General features: G+C 44.9%; 1 protein-coding gene across 8 annotated transcripts in view; it reads right to left on the bottom strand.

Annotated features, from left to right (window-relative positions):
• PDE1C (phosphodiesterase 1C) overlaps window positions 1-26,820 on the bottom strand; it is a 265,314-nt gene that overhangs the window by 137,352 nt on the left and 101,142 nt on the right. The window contains exons 1-2 of one of the 8 annotated variants that reach the window (XR_014212340.1): window positions 25,718-26,366; window positions 293-319 (exon numbers count right to left, since the gene is read on the bottom strand). The exons of 4 other annotated variants lie outside the window; for them this stretch is intronic. The gene's annotated coding sequence lies outside the window, so the exon portion shown is untranslated. Of the gene's footprint in view, window positions 1-292; window positions 320-25,123; window positions 25,290-25,717; window positions 26,367-26,820 lie in introns of those variants that run through there. 3 more of the 8 variants (XR_014212341.1, XR_014212339.1, XR_014212342.1) reach the window with 3 other exon arrangements.

Below are 26,820 nucleotides of genomic sequence, written 5' to 3'. Positions count from 1 at the left end.
GTTTGTTTAATCAATACAGATCTACTCCCAACCAGCCAATACCAGTTTGGATCATGCAGAAGTTGGGAGCACAAGACCTTGAAGGACCTCCAAGCCATGGGTGAGTTGAAGTAAGAGATCAGGGGCACAAAAGCTCTAGTGGGATGGATTCTATCCATGGGTTTACTTTTCCTGTTCTTGGTACAGTTGGTTCACAGCATGAACAAGACCAATACTAAAACAACAACAAATAATTTCTGCCGACTCCCCCCGCCGCCAAATGCCTTCGAGTTCTTCTGCGATCGATACCTACCTCTGTGACGTTTTCTTATATTTTCTCCTGCAGAAAAAGAACATAAATAAACATGAGGAATAAGTAGGGTCAACCTAGGATGTGGGTGGAGATGTAAATGGATCGGTGTTTTCAATAATGGGAGGATGTCTTTAGCATAAGATCTGAAGGACAAGTTTGTTGAGGAGGAACCTCCAGAGCAGGTAACTCCTTGGAGTCAAAACAAATGTGCCATTTTTCTATCATGCATATCCACCATTCCAGTCATCATAACCAGGCAATAAAAATCCCTGGTATTATAAATCTTCCATTTGCATGTTACAGCTGAAAACAACACAAGACACAAGAGCAGTTGCCCCCAGTCTGGTCTATATAGCAGCGATCACCTCTCATTTCTCATTGGCATTTATTTGTTTGTATTTTCAGCATAACTCCCGCAAAAGTCAGATCATCAATCACCAAGGCTGTCTAGAACTTAGCAACTGAAGTGGACAGAAGCAGCAACCCTGAAGAACAGTACAAAAGTCAACTGAAGAGCAATGGATTAATATACCGCTTTAAACTGATGCATATAAACAGTGTATAGTAAACTCTGCACACAAAATAGGTAATAAGTTAAAATGCAAATCATGAATCACAATTACAGCAACATATATGGACTTCAAGAAGAATGTATGGGGGGGAGTATAGGTGGGCCTTAAATGAGATAAGTCTCAGGTAAAAAAGAATGTTCTTAGCACGGACCAGAATATAATCAGATTTGGTGCCTGCCTTATGTACATGGAAATGGGGAATACACAGCTAAAGGCCTGGTGCCCTGTTACATCAGGGATATCCATACTGAACAGATCACCTATATATGATTCTGCCACAAAGAGAATGACAGACATATTACAGGTCAGCGGTTCAAATCCCCACAATGGGGTGAGCTCCCATTGCTCTGTCCCAGCTCCTACCAACCTAGCAGTTCGAAAGCATACCAGTGCAAGTAGATAAATAGGTACTGCTCTGGCGGGAAGGGAAACAGCGTTTCCGTGCACTGCTTTGATTTGCCAGAAGCGGCTTAGTCATGCTGGCCACATGACCTGGAAGCTGTATGCCAGCTCCCTCGGCCAATAAAGCGAGATGAGCGCTGCAACACCAGAGTCGGCCACGACTGGACCTAACGATCAGGGGACCCTTTACCTTTACCTGTGTAATTTTTAGGGCTGATTGCACCTCTCACCACTCAATGATTCTTAGGTGAGCTGCAGAGGGTCTGTACCTCTGTAGAAGAGCATATATTTTTAATAGTCTCAAGTTTGATTTCTCACATTTACACCTAATGAGCCTTTGGTGACAGGGTCTGAAACCCAGGAACAGCCCTGCCAATCAGAGCAGACCACACCGGGTAATTAGATCAACCACCCTTCCCATATGTTTTGGACTACAAATCGCATCAGCCGCAGCCATGGGGGCTGTAGTCCAAAATATAGGAAGGGCACCAGATTGAGGAGGGTTCAGGCAGCCCCTTGGTCTGACCCAGCAAAGTATCTGATCTGCTCTGCGAAGACATATGCACACATTGTCATTTGATGTTACAGTCATCAAGTGATTGGCATACACGTGATGCTAGTGATTTTCCCCAACTCCTCTCCCCAATTTTGCCCTCTTGCCACTGCCCTTAACAGGGGTTTTGCCCATCTTATCCTCTCAATGGCCTCCCATTCAAAGTGATTCCCAATACTTTCCCTGAAAAAATGTAAGCTGTTGATGCTCAAAAAGTCCCCGATACAATGTTAAGAACTTGTTGCTTGAACTTCCTTTTCCCTCCTCAGTACAGGAGCCCAGAATCTGACCACTGGGAGCGAGTTTTCAACATGCCCTTTTTGTTCATGCCTTCTCTTAGAGATATGACAGCAGATCTTCGAAACAGCCAGCCATGGGATTTCGTAATAGTAAGCGATACACATAGACTGAAAGCAGGAATGTGCAAATTCCTGGAAGTCAGGAATATAAGTTAAAGGTAAAGGGACCCCTGACCATTAGGTCCAGTCGTGGCTGACTCTGGGGTTGTGCCGCTCATCTCGCTTTACAGGCCGAGCGATCCGGCATACAGCTTCTGGGTCATGTGGCCAGCATGACTAAGCCGCTTCTGGCGAATCAGAGCAGCGCACGGAAACGCCGTTTACCTTCCCACCGGAGTGGTACCTATTTATCTACTTGCACTTTGACGTGCTTTCGAACTGTTAGGTTGGCGGGAGCAGGGACCAAGCAACGGGAGCTCACCCCGTTGCAGGGATTCAAACCGCCAACCTTCTGATCGACAAATCCTAGGCTCTGTGGTTTAACCCACAGCGCCACCCGCGTCAGGAATATACAGAGGCATAAAAACAAGCCTTCTTGCTAACAATGGGAAGCTGCAATATGTGGGTGCAGGAGGTTCAAAGAAAGGAAAAAATAGATCGTTTCACTTTAAGAAGGTAAGATTGCTGCAATTTTGTCTAAGATGCATTAAAGTTCTCAGGACTGGAATTTGCCAGCATCTTGGATTTGCCCATTACTGTGATCAAATGGCAATATCTTCAAGACCATTCACAAATGCCTCTCTGGGACGCAACTACCTACAGCAGATTTATCCAGTGCAGGGATAACTTTGCAATTAATTATGACAGCAGAACAGTGTGAGGGAAAGCTGTCAAATGCAGAGGTTTGCATTGGTTCATGTGACTGCAGCCCACAACTTCAACAGACCATACAAAGCGGCCATTGGAAGTGAAGGGATCTGGAAAAAAAGTGGAAGGGTTTTTCTCCACATAAAATAGGGGGGGGGAGTCAATTCCCAAGAAGAATAGTCCCCCTTCTACTTTACCACATGATTTTATATTAGTCAAACGAGTTGCTTCTTCACTCCTACTCAGGTTTTAAAAATAATCTGAATTGCTTTAAGTTAAGCTCAACTCCAGATAACTCTTTAGTAATTGACACTGCACCTCTCTCTATTTATTGTATCTAATGTTTCTTAAGTAAATTGAGCAAATTTGCAAGTGAGAATATCTTTTTTGTTTCCCAGCCAAGTGAGCGCCACTTTGAACCTGTCATGTTAAAAGTTAATTTGTACATTTATCACCAGTTTTTAAAGTATGGTGACTCATTGCATTATACATGTTATAGAATCCAAATGTTACTCATGTCAAAGTTTGAGCCTTTGGAGTTGTAGGCCTTCTCTAGGGATGGGTGACTTTCTCAATTTTGGTTTCTCTCCATTTCCCCCCAATTTTAAATTCATTTGTATGTCATTAAAAGTCTTCAGCAAATTTATCCCAATATACACATGTTTGTATGTGCTTTAACCTAATAAACACATTTTTGCAAAGCAAGTTCCCCTTTATAATGCATTTTTATCTCATACCTTTCAGTGATATAGCCATTTAATGCACACTTTACACTAGTAATAGGCATTTTGGTACACATTACTTGGTGGGAGAACTGCGTTGCAAAATACAGACATGTGCGAATTTAGGAGGATGGCTGAGTTTTAGTTCATCTGTTGTTTTAGAAAGTGTGAATTAGCTAGGTTCACCTTTTGTGCCAACAATCACATTTACACACACACACACACACACACACACACACACACCCGCCCCCATCCCTAGCCTTGGCAAAATTGCTGCCGATAGCACATGAGATGAAAAAGTCCATTCACAACACTCTTCTTTTAGCTGTTAATTCTCAAGGAACATGTGGAGCTCAAATGAGATCAATAGAACGAGAGCATTTAAAACTGGATTAATTCTCTAGGATGTGATCATTCTTTTTTATGAGATTTATAATTCATCGTTTTGGAATATCTGTCAACATTTACATATCGACCACTTAACGCATGCCCAACCATGTCTGTCTCCATACTGTATTCTCCTTGCATCTTGAAAGCAACGATCTAAACATCAGAACGTCTTGCAGAACACTATAGGTAAGTAGAGTTAACAGAAACAGCAAGTGAGGTTTTAAACTTGTTTGGGGACTGTGCCACTTCAGATAGCATGTGGAAGATTGTGTGGCTGAATGCTTTGGCATGAAAAGAAAAATATATTCCTGCAGATTTTTAACATATCATACAGGATTAGAATAACACGGAGGTGGCACTATATGTGTGGTCTTGAACTCCTTGAAGGGAAGGTGTGATTTAAATATAATAAGATAATGTAATGCAAAGCTATATAAATGTACAGAGCTACATGCATACACTGGTCATCGCCCCAGTATACCTGAAGGAGCGTCTCCACTGAGGTCCAGCTCCAAGTGCCATCTGGCAGTTCCCTCATTGCGAGAAGCGAAGTTACAGGGAACCAGGCAGAGGGCCTTCTTGATAGTGGCTCCTGCCCTGTGGAATGCCCTCCCATCAGATGTCAAAGGAACTATTTGACATTTAGAAGACATCTGAAGGCAGCCCTGTATAGGGAAGTTCTTAATTTTAAAAAAATTACTGATGTTTTAATGTATTTTTAATCTCCTGTTGGAAGCTACAAAGACTGGCCGGGGAAACCCAACCAGATGGGTGGGTTATAAGTAAATTATTATTATTATTATTATTATTATTATTATTATTATTATTATTATTATTATTAATACCCCGCTCATCTGGCTGGGTTTCCCCAGCCACTCTGTGCGGCTTCCAACAGAACATTAAAATACAACAACCTATTAAACATTAAAAGCTTCCCTAAACAGGGCTGCCTTCAGATGTCTTCTAAAAGTCTGGTAGTTGTTGTTCTCTTTGACATCTGGTGGGAGGGCGTTCCACAGAGTAGGCGCCACCACCGAAAAGGCCCTCTGCCTGGTTCCCTGTAGCTTTGCTTCTCGCAGCAAGGGAACCGCCAGAAGGCCCTCAGCGCTGGACCTCAGTGTCCGGGCAGAACGATGGGGATGGAGACACTCCTTCAGGTATATTGAATAATAATAATAATAATAACAACAACAACAACAACAACAACAACAATAATAATAATTTTCTAGTTATTACTTCCATGTTTGACCAGCAGCAGGGAGTTGGGTGGTGTCATAGACACTTGCTATGAGGGAGAGGGGAGATGCTCAGGGAGCTCAGTGCAGTGCAAGCACAGCGGCAGAGGTGACCCAACACTCCTGCCACCATCCCCGTACCACACTGACCTCCCCGCCCCTCCCCCTTGCCTCCTGGTAAGCAGCAGGGATGCTCATGACAAGGAATCCAGACTCTGCCTTGTCAACTGCTGCTGTGTCAAACAGTTTCTTGCCCAGAAGCTATGTCAGCTGTATATACAGTGGTACCTCGGGTTACATACACTTCAGGTTACATACGCTTCAGGTTACAGACTCCGCTAACCCAGAAATATTACCTTGGGTTAAGAACTTTGCTTCAGGATGAGAACAGAAATCGTGTTCCAGCGGCGCAGCAGCAGCAGGAGGCCCCATTAGCTAAAGTGGTGCTTCAGGTTAAGAACAGTTTCAGGTTAATTCCAAAACGAATTAAGTACTTAACCCGAGGTACCACTGTATATGAATTTGGGGGCAGGAAGTGGTTTATCTAGGTTAGCATGGAATCAGGCTGCTTCCAGTACAGGGACTGGAGAACCTACACTGTGCATATCAGAGTACGTTGCACAGACCTTTGGATCCGGACCAATGGTGGTGGAAGCAAGAGGAGCAGGAATATAATATTTGTAAAGCCATTATTTTACTCCATTGATTATCAACTCTTATTTTTACAGTCACCTATGTCAAGAGTTAAACTCCCTGCAGACTAATGGGGTCATTTAAATAAATTGAAATCTTCTCTGCCAGGCAGCTCAATATGCAAAATCAATACCCCATGCATTTTCTACTAATGCTGTTGCCATTACAGTAAAATTAATGGCGCAAAAACTAAACAGTATTACTGCCTTTATTAATAAACAGCATAAATCAAATTGCAACTGATTGCCAGTATATTCCAGCTTCTGTATGACTGGGAGCAGTTAGAGAACTGGAGGTGTGTTAGTTTTATTTATTTATTTTACTGGTATTAGGTTGTGTGTTTTTTTTAATTTGCGGAATTTTCAGGAGCTTGCCACCTACCTAGGCCTAATAGAAGAAGTGAAACAGTTTTTTTAAACAAACGACAACAACAAACCACAACTGCAGTTAGTGTTTATCATTTCTGTAGCACTTTTGAGTATTCAAAGTCCTTTGCTGTTGATATTTCAACTACAGTTATTCATTTAGGGGAGGAATAAGCATGAACGTCAAAGGATGGCTGCATTTCAGTTTTCATATTGTTTTTGAAAGTGTGAATTTGATAGATTTAGCTTTAAATACGCAGCTAATCAAATTTCTCCTGCACCCCTGCTCCTGTTTATTGATATATAATGCACATTTGTCTGCATTCCACACACACACTATTAATCAAATCGCTGTGGGGTTTTGATTAAAAACGGAAGAAAATCACAAAAACTAAGGGCTGAGATAGTTCTCCATCGTGTTTTCTAATCCCCACACACAAACTCACCCCATGTAACTATTGTGTACATCGTCGCCGGTTGCTGCTTGAAGACATATTTGTTCACACTTAGATTAAAAATATAATCCAGTGTTTTCGAGTAGCTATCTGTTAGATCTGTTTTGTAGTGACAGAAGATGTGGGCCATCCTCTCCTTACAAATTCTCACCCCTACTGCGCCCACTTTAATTACAGCTTCTCCTTCAATAGGCAAACTGCAAAGCTCCTTAAGGAATGAACAGAGAGGTGGAAATGACTTCCCCCCCCCCTCTTTAAACCCCGACAAATATGCAATACATTGCATGGCAAGACCAAAAACCCATCGCTGATACGAATCAGCTTCCTTGATCTCACCATATTTTTAGCACAGAGGGTGCATACGTGTTTCCTTTACATTGTTTAGTTGCATCCTCCTGACCTGCCTAGGAAAAACGAAACCTACGAAAGCACCTTTTGTCATGGGGGAGGAAGGCAAATCCCCCCCCCTGCCTCTCCTTTGGGAATAAGGACAATCAGTAGAACAAGCCATGACAGCACATGTTGTTTTGCTCAAAGTCAAGAAAGCATCTTTTGCTTTCATCCCACTCCTGCTTAAAGAACAAGGCTATTAAATGCACTTCACGGCTGGGGGGGGGGGGAGGTTGAAGGGGATGAAAGGGTGTGGGTTTCATGGCTCAGTCAGAGCCCCTGTGCTGCATTCGTTGACACATGGAAACTTCTGCGGAGACCCATGGACAGTTGCCCAGTTGCAATTTGTTTGGGGTGGTAGCTGCAAAAACAGGAGGAGTCGCAGCCATCCGGGCTGAATATTGGGGAAAGATCCAGAGGTTTGGAATTTCATCTGGCCAGGCCGCAACGGCTTTCAAAGTCGCAGAAGCAAATCCGCATCTTGCTCTAAGCCCTGGTAAACCTATCAGACTCTTGTTTGTTATTGTTGCGCCCACCCCCACCCCCCGCCGCTGCTGCCACCCGCCTGTCTGCTACTTGACAGCTGGCATGACGCAGAATTATAAATCTCGTGTTTGTGCCAGACCCTTTTCCCAACTCTGGAACAGAGGCTGAAACAGTGGGATTACTGTTCAGCAAGCCGAAGCAGGGGCCACACGCAGGAACAGTGCAAAGATGCTTTCCCCATTTTTGCCCAGGTTCATTATGGTCAACCTTGTTTTCATTACTTTTGCTATTTTATTTTTGGTAAGCCCGTATATATTCCAAGCTTCAATATAAATATTTCCTGGGTGGCACACGGATGAAAAGAGCCTGTTTATTTAATGTTTTACTTACGTTAAGCTTGGAAAAGAGATCATAGCTGTTGGATAGGCCGTGGGTATGGTTCATGTTTGCCACGAGCAAAGACGTTAGGTGCTTTTTATTAGCCTGGCTTTTGAGGAGATGATGCCCATTATTTTCTAGTCAACAGTGAAGTGCTGAACAAGACTGTTCGCCTCGTCTTTTCTTGCCAGCATGGATTTAAGTTGACATAAAATGACATGGCTGAATAATAAACTGCATGATGGACTGAGGTGAAGTTTATCATTCCTTCACCTTCCAGGATCTTGGGCTTTTTAATTAACTTTGCCTGACATATCATTTTTTTGATTGATTCATAATGCATACTTCCAACTTCCTCCGTTGCTTCTTCAGCTGACGGTCGGAGCCACCAGCCACAGGAACCAGGCTCACTGAGGTTATGGGGTCTGTCTTAAAAGGGAAATGTCAGCCTGAGGATATATCCCTCATCTGTCTAAATCAGAAGGAGGAGTTGAAATAAACTTTTCCAATTTGCACTTTTCAGAACAATGTGGCTGCGAGTCTTGAAAGACCTGTTCCCTGCTTTGCAAGCCTTTTCACACTTCGCCTGGGAGGGCAAGGCCTGGACTGACTCCAGCTACAAAAGCTGAGACTGCTGAATAGAATCTTGGGTTGGGGTATCATTTAGGACAGAGTGGGTTGTTGCTGTTATTTATATTAATTGTTTGTGTCTTTATTTTAGATCTTATTATGATGTATGTGGAAATTAGTTTATTCGGTTGTGAACATTTTGATGCTTTATTGTTTAGGAGCACTTTTGTTATGTTTGTAAATAAGTAATTTTTTTCACGTTGTAAGCCTCATCTTTTCTGGGCTTGCTCAGATGGTTTGCATGGCGCCTGGGATATGCCCTGGAATCTAGTGCGATAAAGAACAGATTATAAACGCTCCTGATCAATAAACCACTGAATAAATTTAATTTACACCCCAATCCAAAACATGTTCACTAATTTCAGTGGAATTTGCCAATAATTAGGTTGAAATCTTTTGCGTTTTTTACTTTCATTGAACTTGGTTGAATTTATTTCTACATACAGTGGTACCTCAGGTTAAGAACTTAATTCATTCTGAAGGTCTGTACTTAACCTGAAACTGTTCTTAACCTGAAGTACCACTTTAGCTAATGGGACCTTCCGCTGCCGCCGCGCGATTTCTGTTCTCATCCTGAAGCAAAGTTCTTAACCCGAGGTACTATTTCTGGGTTAGTGGAGTCTGTAACCTGAAGCGTCTGTAACCTGAAGCGTCTGTAACCCAAGGTACCACTGTAAATATGCAAAAGATCAGGCTTTAAGGCTACTATCCAATATACATTTACTTGGGAATAAGTGCAACTAAGCTCAGTGGATTTTACTTCCAACTAAATCTGCATAGGATCTGGCTATAGATTATTGCACATGTTGCTTTTTAAACTGTCTGTATGAATAAACTTTGCCAGACTGAATCTGAAGCCACAACTTGTGTGCCTGTTGTTAACCGAGGCACAGCTTTTATTGCCTCAACAACATGCAAAATGGCTTTAAAGGGAATTTACAAGAATTTCACTCCCTTTTTTGCATCTCAGAGATCGACAGAAATGTGCGAGTCACATTGGCCAACACAGTCGAGTCTTCTGTCATTGAATTCATAGACAAAATATCCCTTGCTCTATTCATTCAGATCATAGATGTGATTCTTAGAACTGGTTAAAATGGCTGCAACTGAAAGCATTGGCACATTGACTCTGTTATACAGCCAAATTCTCTAGAGAGATTTAGGAAGGCGGGGAGGGGAGACAGAGAAAGAAGTAGCAGCTCTCACACCTCTGGAAAAGAATTAGCATATTTATATTTTTTTTAACTTAAAAATTGAATAATTTACAGATCTCCAGACAAAGCGGGGCTTTCTGAGGGCCTTTGAAAACCTCCACTCCCTGGTGCCAGCTAAAATACCTAGGGGACAAGGCCTACTGTGTTTGTCACCATTTCAGGGGGTTCTCTTCCCCCCGCCACTGCCGCCCGCCAATCACGTCATGACAGATCACTGAAAAAGAGGATGCAGAGACTACCAGTATTTGCAGTACCGTCTTGTCCTGAAAGAAGAAAGTGGATTGTGGAACTCACAAATGCTTGCTTATATCAGATGCCACAGGGTCACACACTCAGCAAATTACCTTCAGGCAACAAAAGGTTGGTTTTTCTATGCTAAAAGCAATTAAGAGCCTGAATCCCATTTCTACCAAACCTGGTTGGGTCCTAAATAAGCATTTGCAGTGGAAAGCTCAAATATTTGCAGAATTTAAGGGACTTCCTTGAGTAAGTAAAGGAAAACAGAGGGAATGCTTTAAGGAGACTGAAAACTCGGCTTGGCCAATATTTCAGGAGCCACCACTGTTTGCGTGTCGAGGTTCCCAAGCCACCCCCCAAATAACACACAACACACACTTAATTTTTGTTTAAGGTTTTTGGCATAATTTTGGCCACAACTTTATTTAAATACAAAACCGAGAGTGGCTGTTTAGGCATTGGTTAAGACTATCTGTCCCCCTGCCTGGGGACAGAACTGACTTCCGGGCACCACCGAAAGACAGTGCGGGGGAAAGCAAGTCGGGGAGAAATGGAGCTGAGTCACAGACCCTCAATTCTCACCCGCATGCTCCCCGAAGGCTTGCCGGCCCTAGTCCCATTCCAGGGATTGGAAGAAAAGATGGCAAGCCCCAGGATTCCTTTAACGGAATTCCCTTTCCGCAGCAACCATGGAGGGGCAGGCCCAGCCGATCCTAACCAATTTATAACCAACGCCTAACCGCAACCTTACAAGTTGTGACGATTTGCTACGCAGTAGGCAAAAACCAAATGGCCCCAGCCAATCATCCAGATGGACAAAATTCCTACCAGGCCCCTGCCCCAACGGCAGACGACCCCATGACAGGCATAGCAAGGTCAATGCAACAACCCCTTACTCAAGGGCGGGTGGGCGGGTGATCCGTTGCCAGTGGCGTAGCGTGGGGGGTGCAGGGGGGGCCGGCTGCACCGGGCGCAACATCTGGGGGTTAGGGTTAGGGGGCGCAAATCCACGGGTTAGGGGGTGCAAATCCACGGGTTAGGGGGCGCAAATTACTTGCCTTGCCCCGGGTGCTGACAACCCACGCTACGCCACTGTCCGTTGCACGCAGCAAAGAGAAAGCTCCAGGCTGCGTGCAGAGTACTTAAACATTTTACCCCTCCCACCAAAATTGCAACATAACTTTTACCCCAGCAACCCAGTGAACCAATCACTGCCCCAGGCCATCTTTAGAGACCCTTCCTGGTAACAGAGGGGTGGCTCAGCAGACCCCACCGCAACATGTGCTCTCCATGAAGGAGAACATGCTTTGTGGCATATATTATTTGTGCTCATCCGCTGTGTGAAAAAGCAAGAGGCCACATAGCGGTTCAAGGGAGAATATGGGCTAGGAAAGAAAGGTGGTCAGATGTTTCCATCAAGAGACCCCATTTGTCATTTCCTTTTCAGCTGCATTGAGAGTATGCTAGGGATGGAGTAAGAGCCATTATGAATCGAGCAATTTAGCACTCTAATTCCACAGGCAGGCAAGAAGATTAAAACCGGTTTCTTTCCTCCTCCTCTGCAATGCTGGGGGGGGGGGACTAGCTATGCTTTTTAAATGCTGTATTATCTAGAATGGAGAGGATGGCAGCGGGGAAAATCATTCTTACACCCATTTTAGCTTGACTAAATTGGCAAAATAAAAAAATCTGCCAGAAAAGTAATCTGTGTGCAATACTTACACATGCATTTATACCTTTAATAAAATTGTTCACTGCCTTTCAAAAGACTGTGTTTTTCCAAGGCAGCATACAGAAGCTAATCAAAACAGTTTAAAGCATGTGCAATATGAAAATAATAAATAACACAATAATATTAGGAGAAAGCAATACAAATATGCTGTCTGTTCCAGCTAGCCAATGGGCTAAAGAGATGACCCACCAAGGAACAGTAACAGTCCAAATTGACCCCTCAGTCAACAAGCAGTCAGAAAAAGAAAGGTTCTACGAAAGGCAGCAAGGAGGGAATCAGTTGTTTTTCCTGAGAGAAGGGATTCAATAAATGTGAAACCACCCCTGAGAAGGTTCTGGAAAACTTTATTCATACAGGCCGGAAACCAGGTTGAAATACATCTAAATCAGGGGCGAGAAACCTTTCTAGGCAGGTTTTCATCTCCTTTACCTCTTGTGGACCAAATTGGACAGCTGGGACCTGTCAATCATCTTACGTCATAATGCTTGTCACATGACCTTGCTGCCTGCAAGGGTCTTCAGGAGGCCTCTCAAAGCACCATTGTTCAGCACTGAGGTCCAGCTCCGAGGGCCTTCTGGCGGTTCTCTCAATGTGAGAAGTGAGGTTACAGGGAACTAGGCAGAGGGCCTTCTCGGTAGCGGCACCCTCCCTGTGGAACGCCCTCCCATCAGATGTCAAGGAAATAAGCAACTATCTGACTTTTAGAAGACATCTGAAGGCAGTCCTGTTTAGGGAAGTTGTTTGATGTTCTTAATATTCCATTGGGAGCCACCCAGAGTACTGGGGAGGCCCGGCCAGATGGGCGGGATATAAGTAATAAAGAAGAAGAAGAAGAAGAAGAAGAAGAAGAAGAAGAAGAAGAAGAAGAATTTTTTGCAGTGTTTTGAATGGGGCTTCTGGAGAAGATATGGCAATCAGCTGGTTCTCAGAGCTCCAGAAGCCCCCGTCCTCTTCAGAAGCGCCACTCAAAGCACTTTGAAAAGGGCTTTGCAGACATTGTCTATCAGCTGGTGAGCAATGCTTGCAATCACCGTGTCCTCCAAGCCCTGCCCTTACTTGATTTAGGGGGGGGGAGCTGCCCCCCCCAGCTACGCCCATGGATCACTTACTATTTTGAGCCCACACGAAACAACCATTCTACTGCTTTTCTGCCACACATTGGCATTAGAGGGGGAAAAAATCCCCTCTTGATTGGGTGGATGACCCAAATGACAAAACTAAGCTATGCTGGGGTGAGATTGTTAACCCGGAGGTCATTTGTGTGGGATCAGCTTGTTCTGCTCCAGCCTTCACTCCTGCTGTTTACATAAGCATCTTGCCAAAAGTGAAATCCTGTAACAACTCACAAGCAAGAGCACCACAGAAATATTCAAAATCCTAACCCTTTGGCTTTGTTACGGGACAGCTACCCAGTGGCGTAGCGTGGGTTGTCAGCACCCGGGGCAAGGCAAGTAATTTGCGCCCCCTAACCCGTGGATTTGCGCCCCCTCACCCGTGGATTTGCGCCCCCTAACCCTAACCCCCAGATGTTGCGCCCGGTGCAGCCAGCCCCCCTGCACCCCCCACGCTACGCCACTGCAGCTACCCCCCACCAGCCTCGGTCCAGTATACCTGAAGGAGCGTCTCCATGCCCATCGTTCAGCCCGGACACTGAGATCCAGCTCCGAGGGCCTTCTGGCAGTTCCCTCATTGCGAGAAGTGAGGTTACAGGGAACCAGACAGAGGGCCTTCTTGGTAGTGGCACCCGCCCTGTGGAACACCCTCCCATCAGATGTCAAGGAAATAAACAACTATCTGACTTTTAGAAGATATCTGAAAGCAGCCTTGTTTAGGGAAATTTTTATGTTTGATGTTTTATCACATTATTATTATTATTATTATTATTATTATTATTATTATTATTCTGCTGGGAGCTACCCAGAGTGACTGGGGAAACCCAGCCAAATGGGTGGGGTATAAATAATAAATTATTATTATATTATTATTACCATTCTCTATCTGCAGCTCGGGACATGGGTGGCGCTGTGGGTTAAACCACAGAGCCTAGGACTTGCCAATCAGAAGGTCGGCGGTTCGAATCCCTGTGACAGAGTGAGCTCCCGTTGCTAGGTCCCTGCTCCTGGCAACCTAGCAGTTCGAAAGCACGTCAAAGTGCAAGTAGATAAATAGGTACCGCTCCAGCGGGAAGGTAAACGGCGTTTCCGTGCACTGCTCTGGTTCACCAGAAGCGGCTTAGTCATGCTGGCCACATGACCCAGAAGATGTATGCCGGCTCCCTCGGCCAATAAAGCGAGATGAGCGCCGCAACCCCAGGGTCGGCCACGACTGGACCTAATGGTCAGGAGTCCCTTTACCTTTACCTTTACCCACAGCTCAGAGGTTTGGTGGAAAGGGAGTCATGCGTAATGATAGAACAGAAATTGGTAGGAAATGCAATCGGCAAAACAACTTTTTGAAGGGTCTGATAATCTCCTGTTGGAGATTATTATTAGATCACAAAGGCTGGGGAGAGGCTAGTCTGATGGTGTTCTGGTTGGCTCCGCTGGATGTGCCATTCAACGTTTGCTCTGGCCTCTCTGTTCCCAGTGGCACACAAGGAAGCTGGGTATTGCCACCTTCTCCTTCCATCACAAGTATGAATCTCTGGTGCCAGAACAAAATAATGGCTGAAGCTGTTTTCAGACATTCAGTCGTGGCCGACTTTGGGGTTGTGGCGCTCATCTTGCTTTATTGGCCGAGGGAGCCGGCATACAGCTTCCGGGTCATGTGGCCAGCATGACTAAGCCGCTTCTGGCGAACCAGAGCAGCACACGGAAACGCTGTTTACCTTCCCGCCGGAGTGGTACCTATTTATCTACTTGCACTTTGATGTGCTTTCGAACTGGTACGTTGGCAGGAGCTGGGACATTCAGCCAAATGCCAGAGGCCACAGACTACATGGGGGCATGTGCGCTAACCCCAGACAGGTTGGCCCCACCTTCTGCACTCCGAGCCATCATGCCAACATTAACTTTGGCCCTTCAGATGTTGCAGAACTCCTGCTCCCACCATCCCTCAATATTGGCCATCCTGGCAGGGGCTGCTGGAAGTTTGAGTCCAGACCGCGACTTGGCGATGGGGTGCATGATTGCATGCAAAAGGCCCCAGGTCCAATCCCTGCTGACGTCAGGTATTGCTGGGGAAGACTCCTGCGTCAAAACCTGGAAAGACACCAGTCACATGTATAATATTGAGCTAAACGGAGCAGTATTTCCAGGTGGTTAGCAATTGTGACCCACACAGTTTGTTCCCTGTCTTTATTTGAATGCCCGAACGCACCTGGAATATTTGACATTAAAGCCATCATATACCTGCACGCTGCCCTGCATGTTGAGGTGTCCTCTGCCCTCAAAATCCCTGTTGTGTTCCTATGGCAATGATGGTTTGTGCTGTTGGGAAACTCTGTACGTGCAGCTACTCACACAGAGTCAATTAAGGTTTGGCAGACAGCCAGAAGGCAATCTGAAGGAGTAAGTCTGCCTGGTGATAACAGAGACATGGAGACCGCTCCCTGATTGGTCAAGCTCTCTCAAGGGAGTGGTAATTAATGGCCTACTAACTGGAATGTGTTAGTTCAGAGTTCAGTGGTTCAGTGTTCGTGAGTTCAGAGTTCTGTGTCAGTGTAGGAGTTGTGAGTCGTGTCAGAGAGAGCTAGCAGAAGATCCGTGTTGTGTTCCTGTAAATAGTCCACTGTATATAATAAACACCTAACTACAAGTTCCTGGTTCCTGCTTCGTCTATCCTGTCTGCAGCGAAATCGCCAATTGCTTCCATGGATTCTGCGTTTACTCTGCTAGGTCTGACTAAGGTCCTGCAACTAGTCAGAAAGTTGTGAAACACCAAATAGGTTTTACCAATGGGAGATCCAAGAAAATTTGCTTGTCCCCATTAACTCCACCTCTGTAAACCACATCCTGCCCTTAGGGTTTTCTGCATTTCACTTCTTCTGCTGTCTGGGCTGTTGGCATTCTGCTTCTCATCCTCCAAGGGGTACGTAGACACTATTTTCAGAAGTGAAAGCAGTTTTAAAGTAGTTCAGCGCATGGGGGGGGCATATTCTGTGCTGAGAAAGCTGCAAAACATCAGAGGTCCCTGCTTGGCTACAGCCCAGCACCCCCGTCTCTTACTTAGCCCTGTGGTTAATTCCATCCTAAAGTGTTGGTTGCATTGGTGTGGTAGAGCACATTTTCTGCTGCTGGCCTGGGAACCTATTAAGCAGTATCTGTGAAAGAGGATTTGAAAATCCCAAGTATGAAAGGTGTGAACCGTAAGCCTTTCTCCACTTTGGGAAATGGACAGTTTTCAGGCCTCCTCTCAGTCAAGAGCAGCAGTAAGGAACTGTGAACATATACGCGGCATGGTCTATGAAACACAGTTTTTACAGCCTTGTAAGTTTGACAGTCCTCATGAGAGAATTCTCTTTGGAAATAAATAGAGTTTGCCCAAAGCAGACATAAAAGAAGCAGCTGGGCAGTTTTATATCCAGCTACCAGGAAAAGGACATAAAGAACCTTTCCCCATAATTTATATGCTGTACATGCCAAGTTGAACATAAATAGTAACTGAACATAGATGCCCACTGTAAAAAAAAAAATGTAAGTGTTTCGCACATCAAAAGGTGTCATGTAGATGCTGAACTGTGCATGGTAGATGTATTTATATATATATAAAAAACTATCAGAAGTCAGAGCCACATGAATTCATTTCTGGATAACTATACTTAATTAATTATGGTATATGTACCACTGTCAATATAAACCGACTAACCAGAAAATCAGTCTACTGAGCCTCAGGTTGAAAAAAGAGGCTAACAGAGCATATGTGTTTCCTGCGCCGCACACAGAGAGACATTAATGCAGGAGTCGGGAATCTAAGGCCCATGGGACAAAAGCGGCCCATGGAGGCCGTTTAACTGGCCCACAAGCCACCCTCAAACTGAGTCCCCCGCTCAAGAAGTCCCCACGCACTGCGCTGAACTGGCACAGCGCAGTGCTGGGGCTCTCTTCCGCAGCACCAGAAATTGCTTCTGCACATGCCCAGACTCCAGAAATCGCATCTGCACATGTTTGCCCAGCAGAAATTGCTTATGCACATGCCCAGATGCTGAAAATCGCTTCTGCACTGGCACAATTTTCAGCGCCTGGGCATGCACAGAAACGATTTCCGATGCCACGGACGTGCGCAGATGCGATTTCCGGCATCGCGCTGCACCTGCCCGCCCACAGAGCATCTGCGCAGGAATGATCCGGTCCGTGCCCGGTAAGCCTTGCCGACCCCTGCATTAATGTCTTGATGACTGCAACATCAAGTGGCAAGTGTAAATGAACCATCATAGATCAACTAATAGAGATAGAGCAGGGATTATATGACCTTATTTGCTCATTCAGAAACTATAGCTCCATCCATAGTCACCTGCTGTCAGTCGTCCCTTGCGGCCAAAGGAAGGGAAGTCATGTAGAGAACAGTCAACATAAAGTTCCCATAAAGCATAGGCTGTTTCCACATGTGAATTTACTGAGGGTTCGTTCACAAGATGGTTGACTGGATAGCTCAGGTGGTTAAAGCTTGGTGTGATAATGCCAAGGTTGCAGATTCGATCCCTGTATGGGACAGATGAATATTCCTACATTGAAGGGGATAGGACTAAAATGATACTCAGGGTCGCTTCTAACTCTACAATTCAACAGATCTATATCAGACAGGTAACATGCATCCCGCGCTGAAGTGGAAATTTTATGAAGTTATTTATATCTCCATTCTGAGGGGGGGGGGCATTTATTTTCCTTGCTGGAAAAAGTGGAGGCACAGCAAGACCCCACAGATATCCTCACTTGGCAGTATCACTAAGCAACTTGGAATGTGCAGTAGAATCAAGGTGCAGCCCATTTTCCGCTCAGGGATTTAAGTTTTTGAGGCCCAGGGCAGGGAGTGGACATTTGGGGTCGAACTACACATTACACTTAATGCATAAAGGTAAAGGGACCCCTGACCATTAGGTCCAGTCGTAGCCAACTCTGGGGTTGCGCCGCTCATCTCACTTTATTGGCCGAGGGAGCCGGCGTACAGCTTCCAGCTCATGTGGCCAACATGACTAAGCCGGTTCTGGCAAACTAGAGCAGCGCACGGAAACGCGGTTTACCTTTCTGCCGGAGCGGTACCTATTTATCTACTTGCACTTTAACATGCTTTTGAACTGCTAGGCTGGCAGGAGCAGGGACCGAGCAATGGGAGCTCACCTTGTCGCGGGGATTCGAACTGCCAACCTTCTGATTGGCAAGTCCTGGGCTCTGTGGTTTAACCCACAGCGCCACCCACGTCCCCTTAATGCATAGCACTTAATGCATAGCATACAGCTATATCCATTGTCTTTAATTAATTAGTTGGGGGTTTTTTATTGCAGTGGATAGGCAGAGGGATTATTACTTTCTTCCCCAGCTATGAGACATGAACACACGCCTGAAAATAACACACAACCCTGCCTGGCTGTGAGGTTTTGTAAAAAAATGTCCCAGTTGCTGCCAAAAGTCCTTCTGCCCTTGACAGTCATCACTAACCACCACCCATGATGGCAGGGCAGCTAGTTATACTTGTATTTAAGAATGCACACACTCATTTGTACGTCTAGGTGCCCACTTAGAAATAATTGCTCTCATTTTAATAGAAACAAGCTCCACATAGTGGAGAAGACTGTGAACAGGTGCCCTTCAAATGGAGGACTGCCCTCTGTAAAATAGGACACAAGGCTGCCCTGCAGGGCTGCTGTGGTTGTTAAAAGCAAAACAAGCAGCAATATAGTGTTAGATTTTAAAACACAGGAGCTCCTCATGACAGCCTGCTTAGCCATGACCTCCAGGAGAGTCCAAAAAATGCACGCAGCTGTTGTGAAATATTATCACACACACAAGTAGCAGAAGCACATAGTTAAAAACCCAATTTATTAGTATCAGCGTGCCTATAAAGTTTCCTGGGACTAAGGTCCAGTGAGCTCCGCAGTGCTCACTTCTCCTGCAATAGGTTCAACATGCAAAACACATCTAGCTTTCACAAAAGATCTTCTGCCCAGCTGAAAGGCAATCTTTAGCTTTTAATTAGAAATGCACAGAAGTGTTACCATTTTAAACTGTTAATGTAAAGTCGGAACCCTATCAATGGAAAGAAAAAAGTATTCAGCATCTTTTTGATTATTTCCCTCATTTTCTGGCCTCCTTTATGCTAACTGCCACAAACTTGAAAGCGGAATTATCCCCTCGTTCACTGCCAGACGAAGGAGAGTTTATCCGTTTCCCTGGAAGGCTAGAAGACAGGGTCCTCACTCCTGCTCTGGTGGGCCAAGTCTTGGAGCTGTGTTCACCTGACTCCTCTTCCAAGAAACATACCTGCATGCTAAGTATTAAGTGTAATATGTAGTTTGACCCTCATATGTTCTAGAATTCCCTTCCCTTGGACACCCAGCTAGCCCCCAGCATAGCTGTCAACTGTTCCCTTTTTTAAGGGAAATTCCCTTATTCCGAATAGGATTCCTCACAAGAAAAGGGAAAAGTTGACAGCTATGGCCCCCAGGCTGATAGTCTTTTGTAGTCCAAGGTGTTTTTGTTTCAGCAGGCCTTCAGATGACGGAATTGTCAGATTTCTGCCCTGTTACTTTTTGGTAAATTCCCTGTTTTTAGCTTTCATCTGGATGCCATGTTTTTCTTCCTGCTCTTCTTTTTCATTTTTATCGTATTTTGTTACTTGAACGGTGTGAGCAGTCTCAGGCACTGGGTATGAAAAAGATGAGGTACAGTGGTGCCTCGCAAGACGAAATTAATCTGTTCCGTGAGTCTCTTCGTCTAGCGGTTTTTTCGTCTTGCGAAGCAACCCTATTAGCGGCTTAGCGGATTAGCGCTATTAGCGGTTTAGCAGCTATTAAAGGATTAGTGGATTAGCGGCAAAAAGGCTATTAGCAGATTAGCGGCTTAGAAAAAGGGGGGAAGCGGGGGGGAAATCGGAACACTTGCAAGACGTTTTCGTCTTGCAAAGCAAGCCCATAGGGAAAATCGTCTTGCGAAGCAGCTCAAAAACGGAAAACCCTTTCGTCTAGCGGGTTTTCCATCTTACGAGGCATTCGTCTTGCGGGGCACCACTGTATAAATCCTATATAAAGAAACTAATTTTAAAAGTTCTCTCCAACAGATCCCACAAAGGCAAAATAAGGATAGTGCTTTACAAGACATGGGTACCAGTCCAGGGACAGTTGACTTATAAAAATCAGTCCCTTCAGCTAAGGAAGTGTGTGTGTGTGGGGGGGTGTCTTTCTAGTGATATGTGGCACTCTTCACTAAAAAGAGAAAAACTCTCATCTTAAAGATCCTAATGGGAAAACTAAGTGATTTACCAGTATTAAACCATGATGTAACACTGGCGCTGTGAGCCAACATGCTGATGCAGTTGTTTAGGATCCAGGACCTGGGGGCTTTTAAAACTATTTTGTTGTACCCAAGGGTGCCATGATGTATCTTTCTGAGTTGCGAAAAATCAATCCACTGAATATCCATATAGCGAAGTGGTAAAATGTTCACACATCACCACTATGTAAAGATCTATGAGGTGCCCAGATGATTTGCAACACAAGAGGAATGGTAGAATTCTCACAAGGCACTTCTGGTTCCAGAATTGCTGAAATTTCATAACCTTATGTTAATTTCCAGGAAGGAACAGTTAGTTACCGTGTTAATATTATGCTGATTATCATGCAGACACATGCAAAGCTCCAGAGGTCATTACTCTTATGTTTACTGTATCTCACTTGCAAAAATTAAGCCTATGCTCTTCTACTATCAATAGCCTGAATACTGGGAGGGGATTAAGAATGAAAACAGCAGCATTATTTCAGAATGTTTCTTTAATGTCCTATGTGTGCTATTTCCCACAGAGTTTATGGTCCGCTTGAAGGGCCCCAGATTCTATTATTACGTTTAATCACATTTTAAACCACCGTGATTTACATAATTAAAAACACAAATACAACAAATACATTTAAAATAACACCTTACACCTTAACAAGTGGGCACCTGTGGTAAAGACCCATTTATCTGGCTGGTTAAGCCTGTCCCTGGCATTTCCAACTAGAATTGGGAAACGCTTCTGTCTGAAACCTTAAAGGCCCAAACCGGTCATTGGGTTGAGATGGGCCAATGGATCTGAACTGTTATAAGGTAGCTTCTATGTTCTCACCATATATTCTCTTGCCCAGCCTTTCCCATAAATTGCATCACACTGAACTACACTCACACTCACACCACTGAAATGGCTTGAGTCATCAGCGAATGCCTGGCTCAATTTGCTCCTTGTCCTCCAGGCACGTCTGGCCTTGGTGCTGTTTTTGCTTCCTGCTCTCCACATATGGCACCACTAATGATGATAGAGTTTTGGCAGAAGAATGCGATTGTTCAATGTCCGGGAGATGGATTGGGGTTGAAGAATCTGTGTTTATTTCTGTGATCAGAAACTGATTGCAGTCAACCACTGACCAAGCAATAACTCACTACTGTGTACTGACTGCTTGTGGAAAGGAACCCTCCTTATCTTCCTTGTTGCATGTACATTCTGACAAGCTCCCATCTGTTAAAATAGCAGCTGTACTCTTCCGAGACAGGGTCCAGAGGCTGTGCATTGCAGTAGAGGATGGAGTCAGTGTGTTCATCCTTTTGCCTCTCCCCTGCTCCATGCCCCCACTGGCCTCATATACATGGACGGGACCTGTTTTGGGGTTCAGTGTGATTTTGGGGGCCAGTAGCCACATGGCAGCAGCAACCCCTTCTTTTGACCAGCTCACAGAAGCAGCCAGGGGCCGCCACCACTGTTGCTGCACATTGATTGACTGGTTAGTCACATGATCCAGTACAGTAGCGGGAAGGGCTTCTACACCACAAAGGGTTATGTGGCAGAGGGAATTTTCACGTGTGGCTTGGCATATCCTTGGTCCAGATAAGCTGTGCCTGTTGAACACTCTTCTTTTATACAACGGCGCTGTGGGTTAAACCACAGAGCCTAGGGCTTGCCGATCAGAAGGTCGGAGGTTCGAATCCCCGCGACGGGGTGAGCTCCCGTTGCTCGGTCCCTGCTCCTGCCAACCTAGCAGTTCGAAAGCACGTCAAAGTGCAAGTAGATAAATAGGTACCACTCCGGCGAGAAGGTAAACAGCGTTTCCATGCACTGCTCTGGTTCGCCAGAAGCGGCTTAGTCACGTTGGCCACATGACCCGGAAGCTGTATGCCGGCTCCCTCGGCCAATGAAGCGAGATGAGCGCCGCAACCCCAGAGTCGGCCACGACTGGACCTAATGGCCAGGGGTCCCTTTACCTTTACGGGCACCCTGCCCTCTTTTCCTTCCACTCGTCCTTTTAGAGAGAGAAGGCTCACGTCCACTGTTTGCCCATCCATGAGGTAGATTGAGGCAGCTGCCTCGGGCAGCAGAATCCTTGGGGCACATCTGAGGGAGCTCAGCGCCACTGCCAGAGAAGCAAGCGGAAGCGGCGGAAACGGCTTCAGGGTTCCGGCAAGATCTTGGTAAGGCAGCAAAACACCTCTGTAAGGCCTGATCTCTCCACTAAGACCCCGTCTGACAAAACCTTTTTCTATGCAGAGGTTCACACGTGCAGCAATATGAATGTGAAACGCAAGGGATGAAAAGAGCATGATTTTCCAAGAAGAAAATGTAAGCAGGGACAGGCAGGAAGCTAGCATGTCCTTCTTACAAAATCTAAATGGATTTTCCCGCCCGCCCCCCCCCCCGCTCCCCGCAATCCAACCGTGTGCTTTTCCCTGTTGAGGGAAAATCTATTAGAATCAATCCTCCCAAAGCACTTAGCGCATGTCTCTTTTAGGTGTTACAGCCTCACCACAAGAGCCACTACGGGGTCATATCCTGCTTGTGTGTTTCCCATAGGCATCTGGCTGGACACTGCATCGTAGCCATATGTTGCACTGAACATTGCTGTAATCCAGAAGGACTTATGTCCTTACGTTCCATGAGTTCATTCCATGGCATCGCTCTAGCCTGGAGTGACATAGGCCTGGCCCATCCCGTTGTCTTTCCCCTAGAATTATTACCCTCCCTGTAGGCAGGTTGCCAGTACTGTGGGAAAGACACATACAGATGTCCCCTTCCATACGGCTGGAGCCAGACTATAGGATGGATCCATGTGGCTCCCATAGCAGGGTTGAAAAGGGCAGAGGGACCCATAAGTGCTGGCCTCCTGGCCAAATAGTCCCGGGGACAGGAGAAACCACAGGTGCAAAGGAGAAGCTGCCAGTTTTTCTTTGCAATTTGCACTGAATTCTACTCTGGAGAATCCCTGACCTTCAAGAGCAACTTTATAGGGTAGGTGATGGGCTGCCTTGGGAAACAGTGACATAAAAGAGGGACAATGTGTATGGAACTCTGCGCACGGGCCTTTGGATCCTAGCCAATGTCTTCTTGGCAATACCCAAAAAAATATGCAACTCTTCATTGTCTTCTCCAGGCCATTCTCAAAACTTGACACTACAGTACTCAATTCTTAGGTTATTCTTAGTATTTTACACCAGTTCACGGCAAAATAGAGTTAAGATCATATTAGAGGCAGGCTTGAAATAATTGTGTTTATACTCGGTTTGGTTTGTGCACTAAGTTTTTACTAAGATCACAGTAAGAAAATACTACTACTACTACTACTAAGCTAATATCCCTTGACATTGGTGTCTTGGTATACAGTAATGTTCTGTTTCACTTCCTGCGCAATTGCAATGCAGAGGTACAATCTGATGATGAAATTATTACCACCCTGCCGGTGGATGAAGACATTTATTTGCACGGAACTATGCGCCCTTCTGGAAAATCCTGCTTGATCTTTTCAGGGACCAGTTTTTTTGTAAGTGTATCCATTTGCTTTTAAGAGATTGAAAGCCTCTGCCTTCAAATTACTCATGGGGGAATTGGAAAGGAAAATAAAATAAAATGTGAAATGCCTATTGCCCGAAGCTCAGCCAGCAGACTATGTTTGCAAAGTGTCAAGTCCCATATCGAAGCCACCACCAAAAAGCACAATTAACAAAGAAGAAGAAAAAACACATTTCAGTCACACTAGTTTTGAAAGAAAGAAGGAAATTGTACTTTTTGGGAGGTTTTGAGAAGTCAATGGAGGGCAGGTACTTTTTAAGTGTGCTGTCATTTGCACTTGGGCAAGCATCCTGACACTATCTAAAGAAGGACAGCACTATTGTGACACATACTACATAGGCACACACACACCCCAGCAGGGTTCTGGCTACAGCATCACTTTGCAAGATGATGCCATTGAATTGAATACAAGGTCCTTTTGAATTTGCTTTGCTCCCTAAGTATGGGCAGAATTACACCAGTGATTATTACAGAGTGGCTTGTCGTGAAATTATGCTATTGACCAAGACACTTAATCATATCTGACCATGAGGGTTAGTCTAACTCTTGCACAGAATGTTTTAGACAATCACAGATGTATATATAACTAGCAGAGAGATTGAAAAATAAAGGTTTGGGGTTGTTGTTTTTGTAGAGCTAGTCTGTTTGGAACTGCTACACAACAGCTGTCATCAGGCTTGACTGCATTTCTTCACAAAACAGACTTCCTGGAACAGATCCTCACAGTGATATATATTCATTTCTGGTCCAAGGCAAGGACAACACGTTCAGAATAATTTCTTATAAAACGTGATATCACCAGGTTAAAGAAAACGATAACAAGCCAACAACTTGCAGAAAGAAAGCTTCATTTTTTTTAAGCTGGGATTCTTGGGTGGAGTGGGGAGGGGGGGCTGAGATTACTTTTCCCGATATATTCCCCTCATGCCCAGCATCTCTCCCTAGTGAAATCACAGTCTGCTTTGTTAAGATGATGAGAGAGAAAATATTCTGTTCTGAACATCTGGACAGATGCAGCTTAACATGCTAACACTCTATGTAGGCTTGATCAGAAAAGGAATAAACCAAATACTCTGTTGCCATTAAACAGATTTACAGGACAATCCCATGCATGCCTACTCAGAAGTAACCCCTACTGAGTTCAGTGGGACTTACAGCTAAGTGTGTCTAGGGTTGCAGAATTAAAGTTTCTAATAATAATTTCATTGCCCCCCCACACACACTCTTAGAAACAAGAGACCCAGATACATACATATATATGCATTTCTAACCTCCCAGAACTATTGCATATCACTTTTATTTGCATACCTCACCTTTCCTCTGTCATGCTGCTAGGACTAGCTGTACCTCCAATACGGCAAAAATCATGCCCATTCCAAAAGTTCAAGTAAATAAACACATGCTGAATCACAAGCATTTAACAAAAATAGACATGAGTTTCCTGCCGTTAAAAAGTGAATTTCAACTGTGTTTTCCAAGTTCCATTTGTTCAAGCTGCTTTTGGGAGAGGGAGGGAGGAACACACAAACAAACACAGAAGTAAACAGAACTGGGTATAGGCTTAGTTTTAATATGACAGAGGTGTGGCTGTTTTTTTTTTTATGCCCACTTGCATATGAAAACATCGTTGCGTTTGTGCTGACATAAATGGCATTTCTTCACTGTAACATGCAATTTCAGCATATTCAGAGAAAAGACCGTGGGTTTCTTTTACCCCTGTAAGTGGCTGGAAGTTGGTGGATATGCAGTAAGCAGGTGTGTTTTGTCCTTGGACAGGACTAAAAAGTATGTGGCAAAGAACAGATGTCTAAATCATTGCCATAAAAACTAGAGAGAGAGAGAGAGAGAGAGAGAGAGAGAGAGAGAGAGAGAGAGTGGGGAAAGACAAAAGATCAAGTGTTACTTACAGTCCTCTGAGGCGAAGCCATATCTTCTCTATTTGTTCCGGTTGCAGGTATTTCAAAGAGTTGCTCTCAAATTCTTCAATTTCCTTCGTTGGAGACTCCATAGCTCTACGTTTTCACTTTGGTCAAAGCTCAGAGAGAATGGATGCGTCCCCCGAAACATGCACACGCTCCAATTTCCTTTTTCTATTTTTTTGGTTAACACTGACCAGGAGCAGCAACCATATTTTCCCCCTGCCTCCAAATGCTCCCCCCTTTGCCACGCACACCCCTGGCTTCCACACTAGGATAAAAAAATTTCAGGTGTGCTCCGGGGGGCAACTGCGGTGGCATGCCATGTTCCTCAGAGTGATGGAAGGGATTAGAGGCTGATCTCCAGATTGAAGGCAACCCACAGATTTTTATTTTTTATCTTTACACAATAAGCCAAGGATACAATCAGTAAAACCAGCTGAAGGATCTGTATCAGGGGCGAGGGAGGGGGTGGGGGAAGCCTTGCGGACAATTAAGCTGTCTGAATGGGAGGCCTTATAGTACTGGCAGATGTACAGCTCCCAGTTATCCGCCTTGCCATTCGCTGGACTCACTCTGCGTCTCCCCTCTGTGCTATGAAAGGCAGCCCTCATTCCTTGCAGTGCCGAATTTCTCTCTCTCTCCTTCTCTCTCACACCCACCCACAAATGCCCTCCCCTTCTCGGGTTCTTCCACTTACCAGCCACTTTACTGACAGGCAAGGAAACCGGCAACTGAGGAAAAGTCAGCAGAAGCCTGACCAACGTCTGTGTCTCTTTCTCTTTCTCTCTCTCTCTCTCTCTTTCCCTTTCTCTCATTCTTTCCCTCTTCATACACAAAAGCACACCAAACTAGAGTAGTACAGAGGGAGAGGATAATCCAAAGGGGGTGGGGGAAAGGCCTGCTTCAATTAAAGTGAAGCAATTGCACTAATGCACCTCCAAGAGAATCTGCTTGAGTACAGGCAGCCTGCCTAAGCGAGCGAGCAATAAGAGACAACGCCACTGTGTAAAACTGTTTTAGATCTAGAAGCATCCTTTTAGAGAAAGGGGTAAAATCAACTAGTGACCAAGTAACTGCGAAATGGACAGCTT

Source organism: Podarcis vaucheri (genome assembly GCF_965113315.1).
Source record: "Podarcis vaucheri genome assembly, chromosome: 12".
NCBI classification, from domain to species: domain Eukaryota; kingdom Metazoa; phylum Chordata; class Lepidosauria; order Squamata; family Lacertidae; genus Podarcis; species Podarcis vaucheri.
Note: the sequence above shows the minus strand (reverse complement) of the source record. Positions and strands in the feature narration are given on the sequence as shown.